This window comes from Stylophora pistillata, chromosome 2, assembly GCF_964205215.1.
Source record: "Stylophora pistillata chromosome 2, jaStyPist1.2, whole genome shotgun sequence".
In the NCBI taxonomy this organism is placed as follows: Eukaryota; Metazoa; Cnidaria; class Anthozoa; order Scleractinia; family Pocilloporidae; genus Stylophora; species Stylophora pistillata.
In genome coordinates, this window is record NC_142520.1 from 19829198 (window position 1) to 19854380 (window position 25183).

General features: G+C 38.3%; 1 protein-coding gene and 1 pseudogene across 1 annotated transcript in view; one reads left to right on the forward strand and one right to left on the reverse strand.

Moving 5' to 3' along the window:
* The window catches only part of LOC111347678 (uncharacterized), a 724620-nt gene that overhangs the window by 289826 nt on the left and 409611 nt on the right, over positions 1 to 25183 (reverse strand). The gene's annotated exons all lie outside the window — the stretch shown is intronic.
* LOC148737639 (uncharacterized) lies at positions 1698 to 3107 on the forward strand (annotated as a pseudogene).

The window sequence follows — 25183 nt, forward strand, 5'->3', positions numbered from 1 at the left end:
CTTAAACTTGTTTCTTTTTTGAGAGTTATTGTCACTCTGCTGTCTTTACGTCCTTTTGGTAACAATCTTTTTTGTTTTTAAATTTCAAATTTCAGTTTCCGTATTCATGCATGGTGCGTGTGATTGTATAAATTAACCAATCACTTTAAGAGGGCCAAGACATTGGGGTTTGCGGTGTTGCGGTCTTGACCCTTTTTTAATGCTGTATTGCGGTGAAGAACAACTCCCATTGCGGTTTTGCAATGATGTGAAAGCTTACGATGTACAATGTTTGTAATTTTAAATTGACGGTGTTTGGTAAAATTGGACATTTCTAGTGTTGCAAGTTCCAGTGTTGAAGAATAAGGCATGGGTCGCACTTGGCAAAGTCTGGTGTGAATGTGGTCACTTTGGTGTAAAAGTATGTCATCGAGGCACATATTTCTCTACACTGAGAATAAACACTAATTAACACTAATTCTCTATACTGATAGGATAATTTCATAAATGACTCAAACATCATTGTTCGTGAAGTAATAAACAAGCTTTTAGCTGTTATGCTTAGATAAAACCATACTTCTATTTATAAACTCCAGTGTATTTCTGTCTACAAGATATGAAGATTAAATTTTAAAATATATGCTTATACTAATAAACATTTCCTTCAGAACTCTGTTTCAGATTACATTCAGGGTTGTCATTCTTTTGCTACTTGAAAGTTTCGTGACAAGGTCTTACAAAACATTAGCAAGTCTTGTTCTTACCTAATTAACTGTCAAGCTAGATCGTTTTCAAACTCAATAGCTTTTGTAAATTTGATTCCTTTGCAATTCCTCAATCATAGCGCTGCATGTAAAATATGGTCGATACCCTTTGTTGTTTTACTGAAGAAATCATTTGAAGCGGCGTAGCTTGCGTGACAACAACAATTGACTTGCCGCTGTAACTTTGAAGCACGCGACCATCCTAAGGAATTTTCTCGAAGTGCCGCTTCTTGAAAAAATTCTCTCCCTTAAATCTCGCTGGAGACTAAATTTTCTCTGCCGTGTCGATCGAGCCTTTGCAAATTAAGCGTGATTTTCCCACCGTTTTTGGTTGTTTCCGCGCTGCCAGCCCTGATTTTCGCTATTGCATAAATAGCGCTATCTACTGCGAGGATCGTGCATCTTACGTATCTAATACCGCAGTTCAAAATATATGAGCTTCATATATTCATTGTATCTGATTTATCACTTTCACGGGTTTATTACGAATCAACTTAACGGCCTGGAACCAGTTGGCTTGTTAGCTCAATTGGTAGAGCGCTGCACTAGTATCGCAGAGGTCAGTGGTTCGAGTCCCGTACAGGCCTGATTTTTTTCAGGTCTGATTTTCGCTATTGCATAAATAGCGCTATCTACTGCGCGGAAAGTGCATCGTACGTATCTAATACCGCAGTTCAAAATATACGAGCTTCATATATTCATTGTATCTGATATCATTCTTCATGCTAAAGATGACCAGCAACATGATGATAGGCTTGAGAAGCTGTTAGAAAGATTGCAACAAAGAGGTTTGACCCTGAATCGTGAGAAATGCAAGTTTCAGATGCCCCAATTTGAATTCATAGAGTACCTATTGTCTATACGTGGTATCGGACCAACAGAATCCAAAGTTCAAGCAGTAGTCAATGAATTGAAAGATGGGTCTTACGACTCCAACCATATGAGTTTACAGTGATGTATCGTCCAGGCCCACAGAACATAGCTAAGGCTTTGTCTTGCCTAACCCAAGAAGTTTCAAATGAAAGTAAGAATGTGGCAGAAGAATACATTCAGTACGTTGCGGAGAATGCAGCCCCTAGAGCCATACCTATCCAGGACATTGAAAAAACATCTGCTGAGGATGAAGAAATTGCACTGTTAAGGAAGTGCGTTCAGACCAATGATTGGACTGTCGGCGAGCCAGTCTTTAAAGCTGAAAGAAACGAGCTAACTGTGCTAGGAAGGTTAGTGTTGAGAGGAACTAGGTTAGTAATCCCGAAGAAACTTCGCAAGTAAATACTAGATCTAGCACGCGAAGGCCACCAAGGAATTGTTAACACCAAGCAAAAACTCCGTACCAAGCAATGGTGGCCTGGCATAGACCATCAAGCTGAACAGAGGTGCAGAACATGTCATGGTTACCAGCTTGTTAGTAAACCCTTGCCCCTAGAACCATTGAAGAGAACACAACTCTCTACACAGCCCTAGCAAGACCTCGCCGCAGATCTGTTAGGACCCCTTCCAACGGGTGAATATCTACTGGTGATTGTGGATTACTTTAGCCGATTCTTTGAAGTAGCTGTGACCAAATCAGTGACATCCAGCAAAATTATTAGCTGTCTGGGTACAAGTTCGCTACTCATGGACTACCGCTGTGAATTAAACCAGACAACGGTGCACAATTTGTCGCAGAAGAATTCGAAGTCTACCTCGAAAACGACAACATCGGACACAGAACATCAACTCCATTGTAGCCACAAGCCAATGGTAAAGTCAAGAGACAAAATAGAAGTTTGCTAAAAGCAATGCGGGTTGCGCACAGCGAGGGACTTGATTGGCGGAAAGAATTGCAGAAATTCTTGCTCGGTTACAGAAGCACGCCACATACAACGACTGGAGTGAGTCTTGCTAAATTGTTATTTGGAAGAGAGATTCCTTCAAAGCTGCCAGGTGTAGAAGAGTTGCACTCAGCTAGTAATGACAGTGAAGACTTGGACAGAGATCGTGAAAGAAAGCAAAAGGGCAAAGACTATGCTGATAATTTGAGAGGTGCTTGTGAGTCTAACCTGAAAGAAGGAGACAAAGTTCTTCTTCCGAAACCGCGGTCAGACAAGCTGTCACCATCATTGAGGTGGTGAACAAAGAAGGAGGTCATGTGGAAATTAAGTCTCCAACTGGTGCCCACTACAAAAGAAGCGTTGCTCACCTGCAGAAGTATGAGGAGGATAAATCACAAGAAACAGCAGGAAGGAATCCTAATGGACATTGCCAAAAGACCCAAAAGCTAGGCTGGAAAAGGAACCAAGAGTCTCAACTCAGCATTATGTGTTGCGGCTCAGGCACAATCGTCAACCAGAGAGGCTAAAAGATTATAACCTTGGTTAAGACTTTGTTTATTGCCTTAAGAAGGACATTTCACCTTTATGAATATGTCATTATGTAATGATATTAGACATTTGTTAGGACATTTTTTTGGACATTGTAGTTTTTCTGTTGAGTTGAGCCATTTGGAAAGGGTTATAGTATGTATTGTTATTTTGTTTAAGGAACGGGACTGGACAAAGTATTCGGAAAAAGGAGAGACTCTAGTACCTATGATGTAATTGTGTACGGCCGAAAGGAATTAGAGGAATTAAAAGCATATGGTCGAGTGTCGAGTTCAATCTGTTTTGTGTGCGCGTAATTTAGTTGAATCGAAATGTTTCACAGACCGTGAAACACTACAGGGATCATCAAGCTCTCTCCTCCCGTACTCTCATCCCGTGGTCTCATCCCATCATCAAGGTCTCTCATCCCGTAGTCTCTACGGAGTTGGTATTCCAAAACCGGTCATCTCTATCTGTTTCATCCTCCATGCCGAATTGCCTTAAACATAGTTTCTTTAATGTGCTCGCGCTGTCATTTATTGCTGCTATTTTTAGATGGGCCTTTACTTTTCGAGCCAACTGCCGCTGACGATTTCTGCGCCAGCGTGCTTCAGAGTTGCGAGAAGAAAACCCTATTTTCCATGCAACCGACCATCATTTACTTGGCTGCTAGGAGTTTATCTACAATGACTGATATGCGGCTCCATATTCATGATTTCCATGCCCCATATCTTGACCCATCTTTCACAGATCTGCTTTGAATCCAGTGCGTTCCCTATTTTAAATTTCACTACAAGTTGCAGTGGTGATGAAACGTACTCATGCATCCTTCAACTTGAAAAGAACAAAAGATCGGCGTGTTTTTTGTCAATGGATGCAACTTCTCCTCTCCTTAAAACGATGTCTTCTGTCTTTTTTTGAAGAGGAGACTGCTTTTTTTCAGACAAAAGAATGGCTTAGAGTTCTCCAGAAGAAAATTAACTGTCGGGAAAGACTGGATCTCTCACTGAACCCATCTGTTGAGAACGACTCAATAAACCCGCAGTTTATTGCGTAATCAAATTCAATTACGGTTATAAGAAACCGGATGTCTTTATAAAGGCCTTGAAGAATCCGTGGAGGCTCGTGAGGAATCTAACACCGTCCAGTAGTCTGTGATAATGTGCAGAGAAAAGAGCTGAGGTGTTCACCACTGGTATTTTGTTACTTGATTGTGCTGAAGAAACGTGGTTCGGAGATACAGGAAAGTGGGGTCTGGGAAAGTGGGGTCTGGATTTAGGAAGGAATAGTACACAGGATTCCTACCCCCCCCCCCCCCCTCCAAAGTCTTGAACATTTTTATCAGATCAACAAAGTTTGTAAATTTTGCGTATACCGTGATAATGTTTCGTAGACTCTTGGAGAGAAATTAAGGGAATTGACACATTTTCAAGTGGTCGTTTACAGTTATTGCATTGTAAGTTTAAATGACTGGCGTCATTTAAACTGGGTTGCCATTATAGGTGTCGCTAAACGGTTTTTTATTTTTGTTTTTGTTTTTATTTTGTGTTTTAATTCTTTTTATATTCGTTCGTTCGCGCAAGGAAGAATGAACAAAACACTGCAACACATCCTTGAACACTGAAGTACATAGGACATTCTTGACTTGATAACGAAACTATTTAAGAAAGAGGGGAAGGGTCTAACGGTACATTTGACCCTAGAATGATCCCTCAACAAATTCCATTACAAATACTTCTTCGATAATCCATTTTTGCGAACTAATACAATGCATGTTTCAGAGGAAATCTCTTTGTCTATGTTTTAGTGCGGCTTTATTGGGACATGACCAATGATATACATAAAATATGCAGTTTAACCCACGCATTCAAATGTCTGTTTTGAAGGTGGGATTTGACTTGTTCCTCTTACATCAATATTAAGATAGACTCCAGACTTACAGCCATTCCAGCTGGTTATTGTTACTGAAAATGCCTGACGGCAATTTCTTTAACTGGTTGTTTTTCAGCAGCCTGTCAAAGTTTAGTAAATGTATTGTCAATTACATAGTATCTGACAACAAAGTTCAGCAAAGAAATGTGCTTGAATCTATTCCTCATTAAACCAATATTCTCATTGATTTGATATTTACATTTTACTCTGACATCTCAAGGCACCAGAGAGAATAAGAAGCTATAATCTGTGACAATATGAACTGAGATAAAATCGATTTTTTTTAGCTCTGAAAGCAACTTGATTAGTTATTGTTGTTCTAAACAAGGCTCTACATTACACACTGTCATGTATTGTAGTTCTCATAATAAGCCAAGCTTAATATGCTAAGCTAAGGGGTGAGTAAATTAACAGCTATGGTTTGGAAAGGGAAAATATTGGAATAGTCATATAAAACGCACACTGAAAATAGTTTGTTGAAGATTAGATAAAACCTGTTTTATTGTGCACGCACAGATTCATAGGATACGATCAGGCTTTTTTCGCAAGACAGAGGGAGGGAATAAAATTTGTATCTCTGCTGGGAATCATCTCGAGCTTTTAAAATCAAAAGAAACCTGACATAGTAGTATTGCATTGAAGCTGTATTAAACAAACTTTGCATATTTTATGATTAGTGATGTTCGCTCCTAAGGGTGGATAAGAAGGATTATTCGAACACGGATTTTTCTAAATCAGAATAAGCAGAAAGTTTGAATATTTTAAATAAGGCTGCAATCATATTCTGTTCAATCCTGTTTTTCTTTTCTCCGCTATTGGTTTTGAACAATTTTCTTTAAGTTTACACCTGAATCTTAACAAAATATTTCTGGTTTAATATTGAACACCCTTTTAATAGATTGAATGTTTCCTCCGCCCCTCGCAAAATTAAAACTTAAAAGTAAAAGGCTTGGAAAACAACAAAATAACTCATAATAAAAGGAAACAAGGTAACCAAGTTCTTGTTACACTGTAAGTGAAGAGTGTGAAAAAAATGTAATAAAGAAGCTTTCCTTTTGCCGTCCAGTGAACACTGTCCAGTAGTTTATGATAATGTGCAGAGAAAAGAGCTGAGGTATTCACCACTGGTATTTTGTTACTTGATTGTGCTGAAGAAACGTGGTTCGGAGACACAGGAAAGTGGGGTCTGGATTTAGGAAGGAATAGTACACGGGATTCCTACCCCCCCCCCCCCCCTCCAAAGTCTTGAACATTTTCATGATATCAACAAAGTTTGAAAATTATCCGTATACCGTGATAATGTTTCGTAGACGCCTGGAGAGTAATTAAGGGAAATGACATATTTTCAAGAGGTCGTTCACAGTTATTGCATTGTAAGTTTAAATGACTGGCGTCATTTAAACTGGGTTGCCATTATAGGTGTCGCTAAACTGTTTTTTTTATTTTTGTTTTTGTTTTTGTTTTTATTTTTTGTTTTTTTTCTTTTTATATTCGTTCTTTTGCGCAAGGAAGAATGAACAGAACACTGAAACACATCCTTGAACACTGAAGTACATAGAACATTCTTGACTTGATAACGAAACTATTTAAGAAAGAGGGGAAGGGTCTAACGGTACATTTGACCCTAGAATGATCCCTCAACAAATTCCATTACAAATGTTTCTTTGATAATCCATTTTTGCGAACGAATACGAAGCATGTTTCAGAGGAAATCTCTTTGTCTATGTTTTAGTGTGGCTTTATTGGGACATGACCAATGATATACATAAAATATGCAGTATAACCCACGCATTCAAAAATGTCTGTTTTGAAGGTGGGATTTGACTTGTTCCTCTTACATAAATATTAGGAAAGACTCCAAACTTACAGCCATTCCAGCTGGTTATTGTTACTGAAAATGCCTGACGGCAATTTCTTTAACTGGTTGTTTTTCAGCAGCCTGTCAAAGTTTAGTAAATGTATTGTCAATTACATAGTATCTGACAACAAAGTTCAGAAAATAAATGTGCTCGAATCTATTCCTCATTAAACTGATATTCTCATTGATTTGATATTTACATTTTACTTTGACATCGCAAGGCAATAGAGAGAATAAGAAGCTATAATCCGTGACAATATGAATTGAGATAAAATCGATTTTTTTAGCTCTGAAAGCAACTTGATTACTTATTGTTGTACTACACAAGGCTCTACATTACACACTGTCATGTATTGTAGTTCTCATAATAAGCCAAGCTTAATATGCTAAGCTGAGGGGTGAGTAAATTAACAGCAATGGTTTGGAGCGGGAAAATATTGGAATAGTCATATAAAACGCATACTGAAAATAGTTTGTTGAAGATTAGACAAAACCTGTTTTATTGTGCACGCACAGATTCATATGATATTATCAGGCTTTATTCGCAAGACAGAGGGAGGGAATAAAATTTGTATCTCTGCTGGGAATCAGCTGAAGCTTTTAAAATCAAAAGAAACCTGACATAGTAGTATTGCATTGAAGCTGTATTAAACAAACTTTGCATATTTTATGATTAGTGATGTTCGCTCCTAAGGGTGGATAAGAAGGATTATTCGAACACGGATTTGTCTAAATCAGAATAAGCAGAAAGTTTGAATATTTTAAATAAGGCTGCAATCATATTCTGTTCAATCTTTTTTTTTTCTCCGCTATTGGTTTTGAACAATTTTCTTTAAGTTTACACCTGAATCTTAACAAAATATTTCTGGTTTAATATTGAACACCCTTTTAATAGGTTGAATGTTTCCACCGCTCCGCGCAAAATTAAAACTTCAAAGTAAAAGGCTTGGAAAACAACAAAATAACTCATAATAAAAGGAAACAAGGTAACCAAGTTCTTGTTACACTGTAAGTGAAGAGTGTGAAAAAAATGTAATAAAGAAGCTTTCCTTTTGCCTACTATCATTTCTTTTGCCCAAGCATTATCGGGGGCCTCTATATTGCATTCTATTTTTTAAAACAAGTTACCTTTTTATGCTCTGCCAACCGTAAAACTCCTCTCTTCCACCCCTTACGAGTTTGTCGAGCCCAAATGATTGGTGATCTTTTTTTCCGTGTCTTCAGAAAACTCCGATACCAAAACAACTAATCTTTTCACGCTGTATGTTTTTTGGTCATCACTTTAAATATTTTTTTTTTAGCAAGTAAGGAAACATATTTCAAAAAGTTGTTCCCATTGTAACCAAAACAAAATATCCCACGCGGTATCACGGCTCTAATATAATATGAAAGTTGTAACATTTGATGATATTCCAGCAGATTTATACACTGTAAGTGTCATTGACCCTGATTATATGTGCTTGGGCTGACTTTAAGTTCAGAAATGAAAATATTATTAAACAATATCTCTCATATTACTAATTATATTATTCTCCTGTGAGTCTCAGATAAGTTTATGCAATTCAAATTCGTTCTCTTACCATAGTCACCTGATTTCTTGTAGAATTGAAAGACTCAAGTACTTCTCACGTATATATTTCGTCACAATATATCTGAAGTGTTATTGATTAGCGTAATTTATTTTTTATTGGTAGAGATGTTGGGCTACAGCCTCTATTCCTTTCAACCTTCGCCCATGCCCCGTACAAAATACTTTGAACTCGCAGCAGAAAGAAGATTATCATTAATTTCATGTCTTGTCCTTGTAACCCCTAAAGCTTTTTACCGCAAAAAGGACGCAAGGGAGTTCCGCCGGCAGAATCAAGCGGAAGTGGACGAGTTTCCTCTCCCCTAGGATGCAAGAAATAAGCCTCCAGTGGCTAAGCAACTTTCCATATCCCGCCTTCTTCCTCCCACCTTAAATCTCGAGAGGTAACTAGGCCAAGAACCTGTGGACTGGGTTGATATACATATATCATAACGATTGTCGGATTGACGACTACAAAATGTGGCCTTATCTATCAATATTCTATTTTAAACAATAGTAATTTTTTTTTAACTTTGGTGAATGTCTGATCATTTCAGTGTAGTAACTACTACAACTATCTCTTCAACACTTTCGTTTTCCCTGTGCATTGTCCTTTTACATTGCCTGCAGGATTGAATTTAGGAGGAATAGTCTTCACCTTTGACTTACAGAGTTCCTAGGATGGTATTCTTCATGAATATCTCTTTTGGTAAGTCCTCCAACTGGTTGTTGTCCAAGTACCTGTCAACAAATGATGGCAGTTAGTTTGTGTAACGGGCGTTCAGCTGCATTGCTGATATAAATGCATTATCGTTATCATCAATACCTTGAAGTAGTGAGAAATGTTTCGGGTAAGAAGCAAAGCTACTGATACAGCAAGAGATTCATATTTTGAGCCAAACGTGTCCACTGCATTATTACACTTCGTTGATCGCGCGGAGCCGATATATCAGACATTCATCCATGCCACATGTATTAGCCATTGGCCAATCCTATTTTTGAGAATCCACAGGGGTTCGTGCTTTCTTTGGTGGCATTTCCTTTACCATTAAGAAATAAACTCAGGACACAATGATTTTGTCAAGGAGCATTTGAAATAGCGTATCGGTTTTTCGTAAAAAGGTGCTGCACAGTAATGCAAAATTAAGAGCCTAACCTTGTGGAAAGGAAGCCTTTTCTTTGCCATTATGAAATGTACGGAGAGATCATTTTTTCGCAATTTTTGTAATTTTTGCAATAAATTTACAAATGTCATTATGGGCCAGCCAAAGACCAGCGCGTGGTAACGATGACTTAAACCAGATCAGGTAGAACCTGTTAATACATCACAGTGTCGGTGTGTTGACAATATATTTTTGTTTTGACAATTCGTTCACGCCAATTTGTTATACCTTAATTTAGAGCTTTAGGAAGTTTTCGGGGTTTTCATTTAGGCCCAGTGATCTGGTTACTTTACTAATCGCTTTTTGGTTTCTTGATAGTTTGGTTAGATTGACGTCTCCGTGTTTAGTTACTGCTTTTTAGATAGAGATTTTTATTTAGAGTTTTAGTCCAGGATAAGACACCGTGTAATCATGGTCCTTTTTGGAATAAAAGACAAGTGTGGATTGTAATTCTCGATAAAGTAATCACGATCCGCGAGCAACAGAAAGCAACAACTTGTAATACACTCAAGACCTACGGATTTGCATGCATAAAGATCGCATGTGTTTAATTTATCCTAGGATATGCAGTTCTTTTTTCGGTTAAGAGCAAGTGTGTAACGGACGCGAGTAAACACTTTTCAATTTAACCGCGGTGTACTAAACTTTGTTCGCACAATACTTTAGTAATTTCTTCAAGTATAGATTCCAGTTCTCCGCTTTGATATAAGAACGCTACAAAGAACAGGATAAAAAAAAAGAGAGGAAGATTCTTTGTTTGAAGGTCTATCGCATATGCGTGTATCAACCCAGGAATCGAGATTCAATTCTAGCTTGAAAAGAAACATTTGCAGCAAAAATGATTTTTCTTTTAACTTTTGTATGATATTTCCTCAATATATCAATCCGGAAAGTACTGAAACTACAGTGAATTTTATTTCAGGCCTACATGTATCTAGAATATAAATTTTCCTTTGGTCGGAGGGCACATTTATGCAAGTGTATTTTCTTATATTTCCTGACGAGAATTTATTACACATTCCAATAAAGAGCAGTTATTTGTAACTTGACCAAGTAGATAAAGAGGTCATGTGCAAGAGTGTTCACCACAGGTTTGCAGATTTAAGATAGCACATACGGTTACGATAATTTCTACCCTTGTAATATGAACCCAGCTGCTGGCGATACATCTGGAGATGAGCACATTCGAATAATCCCGCGGAGAAGTTCTGACGGTTCAGAACTTATCGCCGATCTTGTAGATCGAATCTTTGAGAAATTAAAAATAATTATTGATACTAAACTTGGTGCCTTTAAGAGAAGTATTCATTTCCAAAGTATCATTTCTGGATAAGGATATCGTGTCCTTTCCGGATACCTGTGGACATTCCCTTTTTTTTTTCTTAAGAATTTATGATTGCTTGACCCGTAATTGATTTAGGTAAACTTTGTTACTTTGCGTCATGATAGACAACCAAAGTCTGTGGAATCCTATCGTCTTGGTGGTACAAATGGAAATATTTCACGGATTTTTTTTTTAGGTGACAGAATGTATCAAAGAGTTGTAATTAAGGAAGGAAGGGGTGGGGAGACGATGTTAACTTTAACAATTTACGATGAACCGTTCTATATTTTAGTGGTTGATGATTTAATTCTAGGTACTTGACCGTTGACTTATACTAGGAAGATAACAAAACTTTCTGTCTTTTAACATAAATAGTTTCTCCAGTGATATTCAGATCAAGCGTTTCTCTGGAGAAATGCATTGAGGCCTGAGTCGAAGACCCTTGGCAATTGTTAGATCCAAGCAATATTGATTATATGTCCTTGGGCTGACTTTAAGTTTAGAAATGAAAATGTTATTAAACAATATCTCTTATATTACTAGTTATATTCTTATCCTGCGAGTCTCAGATAGGTTTATGCAATTCAAATTGATTCTCTTACCATAGTCACCTGATTTCTTGTAGAATTGAAGGACTTAAGTACTTCTCACGTATATATTTGGTCACAATATATCTGAAGCGTTATTGATTAGCGTAATTTATTTTTTTATTGGTAGAGATGTTGGGCTACAGCTTCTTTTCCTTTCAACCTTCGCCCATGCCTCCTACAAAACACTTTGAACTCACAGCAAAAAGAAGATTATCATTAATTTCATGTCTTGTCCTTGTAACCCCTAAAGCTTTTTACCGCGAAAAAGACGCAAGGGAGTTCACGCCGGCAGAATCAAGCGGAAGTGGACGCGTTTCCTCTCCCCTAGGATGCAAGAAATAAGCCTCCAGTGGCTACGCAACTTTCCATATCCCGCCTTCTTCCTCCCACCCTAAATCTCGAAAGGTAAGTAGGCCAAGAACCTGTGGACTGGGTTGATATACATATATCATAACGACTACAAAGTGTGGCCTTATCTATCAATATTCTATTTTAAACAATAGTAATTTTTTTTAACTTTGGTGAATGTCTGATCATTTCAGTGTAGTAACTGTTACAACTATCTCTTCAACACTTTCGTTTTCCCTGTTCATTGTCCTTTTACATTGCCTGTAGGATTAAAATTAGGAGGAATAGTCTTCACTTTTGACTTACAGAGTTCTTAGGTTGGTATTCCTCATGAATATCTCTTTTGGTAAGTCCTCCAACTGGTTGTGGTCCAAGTACCTGTCAACAAATGATGGCAGTTAGTTTGTGTAACGGGCGTTCAGCTGCATTGCTGATATAAATGCATTATCGTTATCATCGATACCTTGAAGTAGTGAGAAATGTTTTGGGTAAGAAGCAAAGCTACTGATACTGCAAGAGATTCATATTTTGAGCCAAACGAGTCCACTGCATTATTACATTTCGTTGATCGCGCGGAGCCGATATATCAGACATCCATCCATTCCACATGTATTAGCCATTGGCCAATCCTATTTTTGAGAATTCACAGGGGTTCGTGCTTTCTTTGGTGGCATTTCCTTTACCATTAAGAAATAAACTCAGGACACAATGATTTTGTCAAGGAGCATTTGAAATAGCGTATCGGTTTTTCGTAAAACGGTGCTGCGCAGTAATGCAAAATTAAGAGCCTAACGTCGTGGAAAGGAAGCTTTTTCTTTGCCATTATGAAATGTACGGAGAGATCATTTTTTCGCAATTTTTGTAATTTCTGCAATAAATCTACAAATGTCATTATGGGCCAGCCAAAAACCAGCGCGTGGTAACGATGACTTAAACCAGATCAGGTAGAACCTGTTAATACATCACAGTGTCTGTGGGTTGATAATATATTTTTGTTTTGACAATTCGTTCACGCCAATTTGTTATACCTTAATTTAGAACTCTAAGAAGTTTTCGGGGTCTTCATTTAGGCCCAGTGATCTGGTTACTTTACTAATCGCTTTTTGGTTTCTTGATAGTTTGGTTAGATTGACGTCTCCGTGTTTAGTTACTGCTTTTTAGATAGAAAATTATAGTTAGAGTTTTAGTCCAGGATAAGACACCGTGTAATCATGATCCTGTTTGGAATAAAAGACAAGTGTGGATCTTAATTCTTGATAAACTAATCACGATCCGCGAGCAACAGTAAGCAACAACTTGTAATACACTCAGGACCTACGGATTTGCATGCATAAAGATCGCATATGTTTAATTTATCCAAGGATATGCAGTTCTTTTTTCGGTTAAGAGCAAGTGTGTAACGGACGCGAGTAAACGCCTTTTAATTTAACCGCGGTGTACTACACTATGTTTGCACAATACTCAAGTAATTTCTTCAAGTATAGACTCCAGTTCTCCGCTTTGATATAAGATCGCCCCAAAAAACAGGATAAAAAAGAAAGAGAGAAAGATGCTTTGTTTGACGGTCTATCGCATATGCGTGTATCAACCCAGGAATCGAGATTCAATTCTAGCTTGAAAAGAAACATTTGTAGCAAAAATGATTTTTCTTTTAACTTTTGTATGATATTTCCTTAATATATCAATCCGGAAAGTACTGAAACTACAGTGAATTTTATATGAGGCCTACATGTATCTAGAATATAAATTTTCCTTTGGTCGGAGGGCACATTTATGCAAGTGTATTTTCTTATATTTCCTGACGAGAATTTATTACACATTCTAATAATGAGCAATTATTTGTAACCTGACCAAGTAGATAAAGAGGTCATGTGCAAGAGTGTTCACCACAGGTTTGCAGATTTAAGATAGCACATACGGTTACGATAATTGCTACCCTTGTAATATGAACCCAGCTGCTGGCGATACATCTGGAGGTGAGCACATTCGAATAATCCCGCGGAGAGGCTCTTACGGTTCAGAACTTATCGCCGATCTTGTAGATCGAATCTTTGAGAAATTAAAAAGCATTATTGATACTAAACTTGGTGCCTTTAAGAGAAGTATTCATTTCCAAAGTATCATTTCTGGATAAGGATATCGTATCCTTTCCGGATACCTGTGGACATTCCCTTATTTTTTCCTAAGGATTTATGATTGCTTGACCCGTAATTGATTTAGGTAAACTTTATTACTTTGCGTCATGATAGACAACCAAAGTCTGTGGAATCCTATCGTCTTTGTAGTACAAATAGAAATATTTCACGGATTTTTTATTGGGCGACAAATTGTATCAAAGTGTTGTACTTAAGGGAGGGGGTGGGAAGACGATGTTAACTTTGACAATTTACGATGAATCCTTTTCGATTTTGATGGTTGATTGCTTAATTTTAGGTCCTTGACAGTTGATTTTTAGTAGGAAGATATCAAAACTTTCTTTTTTTAACATAAATAGTTTCTCCAGTGATTTTCAGATCAAGCATTTCTCTGGAGAAATGCATTGAGGACTAAGTCGAAGACCTTTGACAATTGTTAGATCCAAACAATATCTTAATTTCCGAAAGCATAGTCACAGAATCAGATGACGAAAGAGATTAAAAAGCTGCGGATGATTACCGTACGTGAACACAGGCTCGCGCCTGCGCTCTACTGCTCAAAAATTAATGCAAAATTAATGAGAGGGTTGAGAAATAAATCAAGCCCGTTCTGGCCTGCTGGTATGTCGGATGATAATGGCCTTGGCTGAAAGATTATCCTCAAAATCTGATATTTGCCCTCGAAGCTTCGCTTCTCGGCTAAATATTTATTTTTTCGGACAATCTCTCAGCCGCGGACATTATCAGCCGACATACCAGCCGCCCGAAGGGGTTTATTTACTAAATACCACAGGGATTTTTAAAATGAAGATTTCAATGAGGGACGGTGAACGGTGTACAATTATGATAAATCCTGGAAAGAAAATACATAAATGTTTCATAATTCGCGCACCGTGCACTCTCGTACCATCCCGGTATCTATTTTATTCGTGAGCTTTTGTGCTTAAAAGATATTGGCGTTAAAAAAAAAAGAAAAAAAAAAAAGATAGGAATAGTCTTCAGAATCTGCACCCGGAAATATTGTAATCGTTGCAGATATAAAGTAGCAAAAAAAATTTTTGTTCAATTAATTAATTATTTGTATAGGTGCGATGTCCGGTTGCTATGTAAATTCCTCCCGTTACTATCTTAGAGGTCACGTGACGACGCGTTTATGGCTTGAGCAGATTTAAACACGAAGGCGCGCTATAAATAGGTTTGCTCCGCCACTTGATTTCAGCTCAAATGAAACAAGCATCCAACATTGCGACCAACGGTCTGAGCATAAGTGAAACGGTGTGCATGGAAGACCCAGTAAAAGTATTACTTTGGTTCAAAAATTAGAAGATAGTGACTCTTGTTGACTCTCATTCCCATAATTTAGCTTCTATGGATTTTATTTGGCACCAACACATTGTTCGGCCATTCAAAGTGCGATCTACGGTCGACTATGCAGTCGTACAGTTTTCTTTTCAAAATTCGCGCCGTGTAAGTTCGACTTACATTCCCAAGCCCCTTATACACATCGCTTGGCTGAGCCTTCAGATTATTCTTATTGAAACTAGCGGCGTCATAGATACTGCATGCGCAATATTATCGCTAACAATGCCTCTAAGTAAGTGCGATTATCAGCCAGAAGTTCACAACTCTAGTGGTTGTACGGCAACATTCTTAGCTGTCTCTGCTCAAAAAATATTTATTGTGGAATTTGTGCGATATGGCGGACGGAAATAACCCATATATACCCGAGAAAAAGCGTCCAACAGATCGAGGTATTCTGTTTTCTTTTAACAGAGAGCTTCCTCGAACTCAAGAGAGCAGACTTCTTGGCATCAGACTGCGTCAAAATGGCAAAAGGCGCGTTAAATCTAACAAAAGCGACCTGAAGTACACATGATGCGGATCTGATGGAGGTTCTTCTGTTAGCTTTTGAGGAGAAAATGGAGAGGAAAGGACTGAAATCGAGCCAACTGAGCTTATAATCAACTGGAAGCACAGCTAGTCCGGACTCCTCTCTTGTTTCTACACCTTCTACCACACGGTTTTCTTTTCCTTCAGCGTCTTCCACTATATCTTCGCGTATTTCTTTGCGTACTTCTTCCACTATATCTTTCTCTGATCCTGTTTCTCTAATTTCCCCTCCACATGCAGAACACACACCACAAAGAATGCGCATCACTGCGCCTTCAGCAGAGAACGACCCCATATAATTTATCTCTGCAGCGGGGAGCTTTGCGAACTCTGTATTTTTTTTTTTTTTTGTAGCACTCTCTCCACCGCATGCTGTTATTATGGAAAACTCGTCGTTTGCGATGTACAAATCTTTAATCGACAAAGTCATGTTGTGTCCGTAACAGTTTCATGTGTATGTGGAGATTCATTCAAGTGGCTCTCCTCCTCTATCAGTAAACAAGGGATCGTAAAAATTTAGGTAAGACTTTAAATTAACTCTAATTCAACAACAGATGGTAAAATTAAAATAAAATATTTATCTTAAACTTGTGAGAAAGATTGTTGATATTTCCCTCGATACACTGTAAATTACAACTACGAAAAGGCAAACTCGCATTTGTTAAGAAAGGATTGCAAAATTTGTTTTGTTTTCCATTTAAAATGGAATAATGAAAGTTCACGGTTATGGCAGTGGCAAATAGAAAAAAAAAACGAAAAATGAAGCCAAGTCTTGTTCATACCTCTAGTACCTCGAAAGTTATAGAAATTCGCGAAATCTGCGACGACCAACAAATTACTGACGTCTACGAAACCCTCATTTCTACTGAGTTTGACGCTCATGATAATCTGGAAGACGTTAAAGCAAATTCTTTTCACTACAAATTCTTTTCACTCCTTCACTTCAAATTGCACCTGAACAATAATTATATCGTTCAATCATGGTGAATACATGTGCATCGCTGAATGAGGCCTTCGATCAAGCCATCTTGGAACAAAGACAAGATACCATCCAGACGTTCGATGGAAAGTTTCATCTTTCGACAAACATGGTCCATAAGCCGGCAGATGCTGGTCTGTCTCATGTTACACTACAATCTGTGTACGAGAAACTCAACATTGCCGGCCTCAATGGAGTACTGGCATTGGTGCCATCTGCAAAATCAACTTGTCATCATATATCGAACTCCGCTGGAGAATTCTCTCCGGAGTTCATTTCCAACTGTCGTAACAGTAAGTAGTCTGAGTCTCAAAGGATGACTTATTTTTCAGGAGGGTGTAAAATTACAAAACAATGTGAATCCATCTTCAGGATGAACGATTTTTTCCGCTCTGAGGGCATCCATCGATTAATCGCGCGGACACGAACTCGTCCTCGCGAAAATGAGCCTGTGAGTCAGCGGTATAGTTAAAAACGCGTGACCGGATATAATAGTGTAAGCTAGAATTGCAAAAACTGGAAATAAACCTTGCCAAGTTGATGAACTAATATCACGGATAATTAGGTCGGTGACCTACCCTGATCTCTTTGTATACAACTTATTTACATCATTACGCATTCCTGAAGAAAATTTTAAAAAAATTTATCTAGTGGAACTTTTTCTACATTTTAAAACAGCATTTTCCTAAATAATTCAAGTTCTACTAGATAGTTTTTTTTATATTACGTATACAGGTAGAGAATGTGATGACGTTTAAGAAATTTGAAAAAAAAACTAGGTCACTGTCTTGGTTTTTGAGATATCTTTCAAAAACTGAGTTTTAGAGGGTCTTTTAGCACTACTGTACTGTTGCCATGGCAACAGAAAATGCCTGACGAACCCCCTTCAAAGATTTCCCTAACATAGTGTTATGTATATGTCGAGTTGTTATCCTGATGATAAGTTTGACAGTCCTGATATCTTTTACTGACTGACGCTTGCTGTTAATTGTTGAAAACCCTTTCGAGCCTCCTTAAAAAATTTGCGTGTTCCTCTTTTTCAATCGAGACGCTTTAAACAACAAAGAATTCTTCAGATCGGTGTGTTAACATGAGCTTGAATACCTGTCAGGTTTTCCGAATCTATTTTCAAAATGTTTGATATAGATTTACAGCCATAAAAATTATTCCGACAAAATCACACGGGAAAAAATAGTATTCTTTGGTGAAACGCAACGACTGCTATCTGTGCCGATCGCTAGCTGGCATTGATTAAATTGACAGACTTACGTCGTTTGATCGCCAAAGGAAGGAGCATCAAAGGTAGAAGATATCAGGCTAAAGCATGTTGAAAATCAGACAAACCTTGTGCAAAATAGGTTTGTTTATATCAGCAACACTTAGAACTGAATTTAAATCTCAAATAACTTGCGTAAAATTTAATATTTTAAGCCTTTGTGATGCGTAAGTTATTGTAAATAAAGCTAAAGCTTAATAATTCCTTCGACTGTTGATGTTCAAGAATTGAATAACCTACTCTCGAACTTTCGATATAAATGTGGAAATTTGATCCATGAGTGAGAAGAAGGTTTTGGACGTCTATGAACGATGTCATTTGATAAACGGACGAAGCGAGAATAAACAAGATTTCAGACGTCGTCGTCCTTGAGCAACTTTACCGCTTAAATTTCATTTTCCCGCTAAAAACGACGTCCTCGTTCCAGACTCTCCGCGATTACTTGACGTCATCATCGTCCCTTTCGTCGGAGTTGCTTAAGCTCCTAGTAATGACTGCCTCACTGTAACCTCGTTCCCAGGGTCTCTCATCTTCCCGTCCCCTGGAGCGAGCGAGGAGAGACCCTGGTTTAGGCTGGTCACGTGTTTAGAGAGCAAAAAAATTCCTTAGGGACGAGTCGTTTGTTTGCTCGATTTTTGCCTCATATGCTTTGTCATCTTCAAATCGACGCTATCGTTGTTCAGGTCGCCACGTTTTATAGCAGCCTTCAAGTCGCTATATCTCGGAGTTGGTATTGTAACCTTAATTTAAAACCCAAACAGGTCCGGTGTTTAGAAGCGATGTATTCGGGCAGAGATGTTGTGGCCGTTTTACCGACGGGATACGAAAAATCTTTGATTTTTCATCTTCTTAATTCTTCACTCTTCGAGAAGTTAAACAGTCAACGACCTGTACCTTCCTTGTCATTTCATCCAGTTGTTTATGTTGTTTCGCCTTTGAATACCTTTATTAAAGATCAAATAAGAACGAGCACCGGCAGCCGTAGGTTTTTTTGTGACTAAATTGAGCACTGGCACGTCAAATTATGTAAACAAAGGAAACCGAACAGTTACGTGTAATCGCGTGCGCATATTTTTCCTCTTCTGAAGGAAATAGGTACTAGAGAAAGAGAGATCGGTTAGACGAGCACAAAAACTAAATGTGTACCAATTTTCCTGGTCATGGACAACATCTTCGCAAACATATCTGACAGCGGCTGAGTCAATGGAAGGTAGCTCATTCTGAAAGGAATTTGTCACCTTTCTAAAAATACTCGCAACTCAGAAGCCGCAAAGAAGAATCTGGGACCGTGGAGACTTAACAAAACACAAATCTGGCAAAACACTATCGAAGATACAGTTGTTTACCTCTTTTCCAGCCAAAGACTGCATTTGTGTTGGTGCTTTTACGAAATTTAGACCGCGACAGCTTCTCTCAGATTCCAGCTTGCATCATAGCCAGGGTGCGTGACACAGACTGTGATATTTCTGTACATCGCTTCACCGTTTCGATAAAACTCTGACTTTCGCTGATCACCGTTTTGATAGAAATAAAATTTTTCAAGCGTCTTTTCAAGGCCTACATAATAGATGTGGAAAAAATGTTTCTTGTCTCAACGGCCGGCCATAAATGTCCTCGGCGGCGGCGAGCGATGCGCGATTTCCTTTCGCAGAAACTTTCTTCGAGAGAGATACGTCTCCAACTGATTTACGAAGCCTGCAACAATTGATATTAACCGTACTGAAAGATTTACTGATCTTTTTCTGCGTCTGCTGAATATTCTCAGTTGACATTCGGTTCGAAGCGCTTCACGTGTAGTTTGATTTTATTGCCAATAAGCTACGCTCGCACGTGGACTAAGTGGAGAGAAAATCCCACTTATCTGCCTCTCCCTCAAACCGCCAATTTGAAATCTCCTAAAAAGTCTGGGAGACACGTGACCAGCCTAAACCAGGGTCTATCCTCGCTCACTCCAGGGGCGGGAAGATGAGAGACCCTGGGAAGGAGGTTGGACTCGCCGCTGCAACTTTGAAGCAAGCGAGCATCTTCAGGAATTTTCTCCAACTGCCGCTTCTTGAGAAAATTCTCTCCCTTAAATCTCGCCGGAGACCAAATTTTCTCTGCTGTGTCGAGCCTTTGGAAACTGAGCGTAATTTTCTCACCATTCTTGGTCTCTCCTCCCGTAGTTAGGTTTATTTTTTACAAAACGAACCCTCCTTACGCATTGCTTCTCCGCAGAATACTTCATCTTGGTATTCCAAAACCGTTCTCCTCTTTCTGTTTCATTCTCCATGCCGAAATGCCTTTAACAGAGTTTGTTTCATGTCTTCGCGCTGTCATTATTTGCCGCCACTTTTGAAGAGGACTTTACTTTGCGTGCCAACTGCCGCTGGCAATTTCTGCGCAAGCAGGCATCTGAGTTTCGGGAGGAAAACACTAGGCAACTGACCATCATTTGTTTGGGTGCTAGGAATTCATCTACAATGACTGATCTGCGGCTCCATATTCATGATTTCCGTGCCCCATATCCTGAGCCACCTCTGCCGGATTTTTAATCACTTTCACCAGAGTGTGGTGAGGGTCGCACAACAGAGCGAGGCTCCAAATTAAGTGCGCCCGATATCCCACCCATCCCACCCCAGGGGAGGACATCCATCACACAGTAATCTCGTGTGTGGGAAATTAACGTCTCCTACCCCAACCCTGCAGGAGACGGGACCTCCATTTATTCGTCCCTATCCGAGAAGACTAGAATATCTAACCATTTCTTGATGTTATAGAAAGGTAGCAAATTCTTCTCAATTATTTTAAGACCCTGAGTGTTGGTCCGGCCGGGGCACGAACCCTCGACCTCCCGCACAACAGTCCAGCGCTCTATCCATTGAGCTAACCGGGAGGCGGTTATAAATCTGCTATGATTCTATTATAAATTCTATTATATGATTCTATTATAAATCTGCTATGATTCCAGTGTGTTCTATTTTAAATTTGTCTTCTAGGAACGCCTCCTGCTTAGCACTAAAATGAGAAGCCTTTCTCGAAGATCGCAATGCCCAGCTCTGCGGTAACGCCTGAATTCTTTACTCTACAGTCGCAGAAGTGGCAATATAGCGCTGTGCACTAGATCCTTCCTGATATTTTTCAAAGGCATCTTTGCCTTGTCGAGAAGCGAGTGCCTTTCCTCTGTAAATATGCACTTGCCGTACTGTACACGTCGCAACACTTTGCGGTGGTGCTGAAAAGTGTTCACGCATCCTTCAACTCAAAAAGAAAAAACATTGGCGTGTTTGTTGGCAATGGATGCAACTTCTCTTCTTAAACGATATCTTCTGTCTTTTCTTAAAGAGGAGACTGCTTTTTTTCAAACAAAAGATGTCTTAGAATTCTCCAAAAGAAAAGTAACTGTTGGGAAAGGCTGAATCCCTCTCTGAACCCATCAGTTTGAACAAAAAAAAAAGAGAGAGATAAAAATTTGGCCATAAAAAATGACTATAAATAACGCGCGTGAGAAATTAACATTTGGTAAAAGTGAGCAAGAATTATAAGGAAAGAATGCCAGTGTTTGTGGTAACTGACGTGTGCTTTGCAATTGTGGCCCAGGACATGGTGGTCCGCATGTCGTGTAATTCGAGAGAAGCAGAAGGCAGTTCACGACAGCATTTCGTGAAGCGAATGCGCAATCTATGTTTGGCGCTAATGCATGGTATGAACAAATTCATTAACAATACTCATATTAAAGTGTAAATATGGCAAACATATTGATTTGATGGTTGATTACCAGTTTCAAATTGTATCCGTATCGTACAGGACGATTTTGCATTTGGCTTGTTTTGTTTGGGAAATAACAGCTAACATTTTATATATCAGGTAACCTGAGAAACAGAAACAACGAAAGTTGAACTAAATTAGCTTTCTATCCAGTGTTAAAACGATTTTTGGCCCCACGGCGGCTTGATGTCTTTTTAACGTGCGCATTGTTGATTTTGCACCTCCAATTGCGTTACAAGGAATGGCGTATTTTCACCTCTGTGTAACTTTTGTTTGTTGTCCTAAAATTTCGTAGTCTTGAGTAGCCCAAACATTTTATTGGATCTTTGTGAATAAGACGCCTCTTTCTTTGCTGGATTAACTTGGTATAACCCCAGGCCATGTCCCAAGATGCGATTTTACCCTCTCAATTTTCCCATTTCTTTGTGGGCCTATATGAGTGGAATAATGAAAATAACAAAAATTTCCCATAAACTTAGTTCGCGACACTTGGACAGATAACACCTCAGACTGTTCGTAAATACGTGTTCTTTCCATTGAGTAAATTGTTGGTCTCATTTACCGGTTTCTTTATTCTCTAGCGACGTACAAACTATGGGTTGTCTGGACCTATACTAGTGAACTCTGATATGAAAGCCGCCAAATCGATTTTCCCGCCGTTCGCGTAAAATAAAAATGCAATGGAACTTAAAGCATTTTGTCTAAAAATAGTTTATCGAGACCTATATTTCGGCAAAGCTTGGGGATTTTTGACTTTTTCATATTGCACACCTCCAGGCGATATTTAGGGATGGCCGCTCTAAAATAATTAATTTAATTTGATCTGCGAAAAAATTCGGCCAAAGTCGCTCACCATGTAAAAGTTTGTTTTGAATGATGCCATTTTATTACTTTCCTTGTACTTATATCCAGAGTTATAACCTCAAATTTCTTAAAAAAAAAAACAGCTTCTTCCTGTTCAATGTTGTAGACTTTTCTCATCCACGAAATATTTCTATCAGATTTAAAAAGCAATTATCAACTAAAAGACTTGGAAAAAGGACAAAGTGGAAACAACACACCAGACCCCAATTGCACTCTAATTCTAGCGCATCCCTTAATCCAGTTTAACAGAAATATAAACAACAGTAAACAGTGAAATTCAAGTACGGTTATAAGAAACCGGATGTCTCTATAAAGGCCTTAAAGAATCCGTGGGGCTTGGTGAGGTATCTAGCACCGTCCAGTAGTTTGTGGTAATGTGCAGAGAAAAGAGCTGAGGTGTTCACCACTGGTATTTTGTTACTTTATTGAGCTGAGGAAACGAGGTTCGTGGTTCCAAAGTCTTGAACATTTTTTTCAGATCAACAAAATTTGTAGAATTCGCGTATACCGTGATAATGTTTCATAGACGCTTGGAGAGAAATTAAGGGATATGACACATTTTCAATTAGTCGTTTACGCCTTAAGTTTAAATGACTGGCTCATTTAAACTGGGTTTTCACTATAGGTGTCACTGAACTGTTTTTTCTTTTTGTTTTTTCATTCATTCCTCGTGCAAAGAAGAATAAACACAAGAAGAATGAAACACAGCCTTGAACACTGAGCTACATAGAATATTCTTGACTTGATAGCGAGAATATTTAAAGAAGAGGGGAAGGGTCTTAGTGTAACTGTGACCTTAAAATGATCCCTCAACAAATTCCCTTACAAATTTTTCTCCAATAATCCATTATTGCGAACGAATACAATGCATGTTTTAGAGGAAACTTCTTAGTCTGTGTTTTAGTGCGGCTTTATTGGGACATGAGCAATGATATGCATGAAACATGCAATATAATATAACCCACGCATTTAAATGTCTGTTTTGAGGGTGGGATTTAAGTTGTTCCTCTTACACCAATATTAAGAAAGACTCCAAACTTACAGCGTTTCCAGCTGGTTATTGTGACTGAAAATGCCTGATGGTAATTTCTTCAACTGGTTGTTGCTCAGGAGCCTGTCAAAATTTAGTAAATGTAGTGTCAATTACTTAGTATTTGACAACAAAGTTCAATCAGAGTAGACGTGCTTGAATCTATTCCTGATGTACTGATACGAGGGTCTAAAACATACACTTCGTTATCAAACCAAAGTTGTCATTGATCTGATATCTCAATTTTAGTCTGACATCTCAAGGCATCAGAGAGAGTAACAAGCTATAATCTGGGACAATATTAATTGAGGCAAATTTGACTTGTTTTAGCTCTGAAAACAACTTGATTTATTTACAAATGCTTTTTCACAATCCTCCTATTACAAATTGTTGTAATACGTAAGGCTTGACATTACACACTGTCATGTATTGTAGTCCCCATAATAATCCAAGCAACACTGAATAGGGGATAGAGGGTGAGTAAATTAACAGCAATGGTTTGGAGCGGGAAATATTGGAATAGTCATATTATGAGAATAGTTTGTTGAAGATTACATGAAACGTATTTTGTTGTACATGCACAGATTCATATGGTACGATCAGGCTTATTTGGCAAGACAGAGACAGGGAATAAAATTTGTATCTCTGCTGAGGATTAAACAGCTGAAGCTTTTAAAAATCAAAAAAGAAGCCTGACATAGTAGTCTTGTATTTAAGCTGTATTAGACAAACTTTGCATATTTTATTATTAATAATGTCCACTCTTAAGGGAGGATAAGTGCGATTATTTGCACACACAGGCAGATTTGTCTAAATGGGAATAAGCAGAGAGTTTGAATGTTTTAGATAAAGCTGCTATCATATTCTATCCTATTCTTTCCACTATTGGTTTTAAACAATTTTCTTTACCTTTACACCTAAATCTTAACAAAATACTCCTGGTTCAATATTGAACACCTTTTTAATACGTTTAATCTTCCTACCGTCCCACGCTAAATGAAAACCTAATATTAAAAGGCTTGGAAAACTTCAAAATAACTTATGATAAAAGGAAACAAGGTAACCAAGTTCTTGTTACAATGTGCCTGAAGAATCAGAAAAAAATGTGACTCAGAACCTTTCCTTTCGCTTACTATCGTTTCTTTTGCCCAAGCATTATCGGGGCCACTATATTGCATTCTTTCTTGAAAGTCACCTTTTTCTACTTTGCAACCGCAAAACTCCCCCTCCCCTCCACCCCTTAAGAGTTTATCGAGCCCAAATGATTTTAGATCTTTTTTCCGTGTCTTCTGAAAACTCCGATACCAAAAACAACTCTCCTTCTTACGCTGTAATTTTTTTGTCATCATTTTTAATATTTTTTTTAGCAAGCAAGTAAATATTATTCGAAAT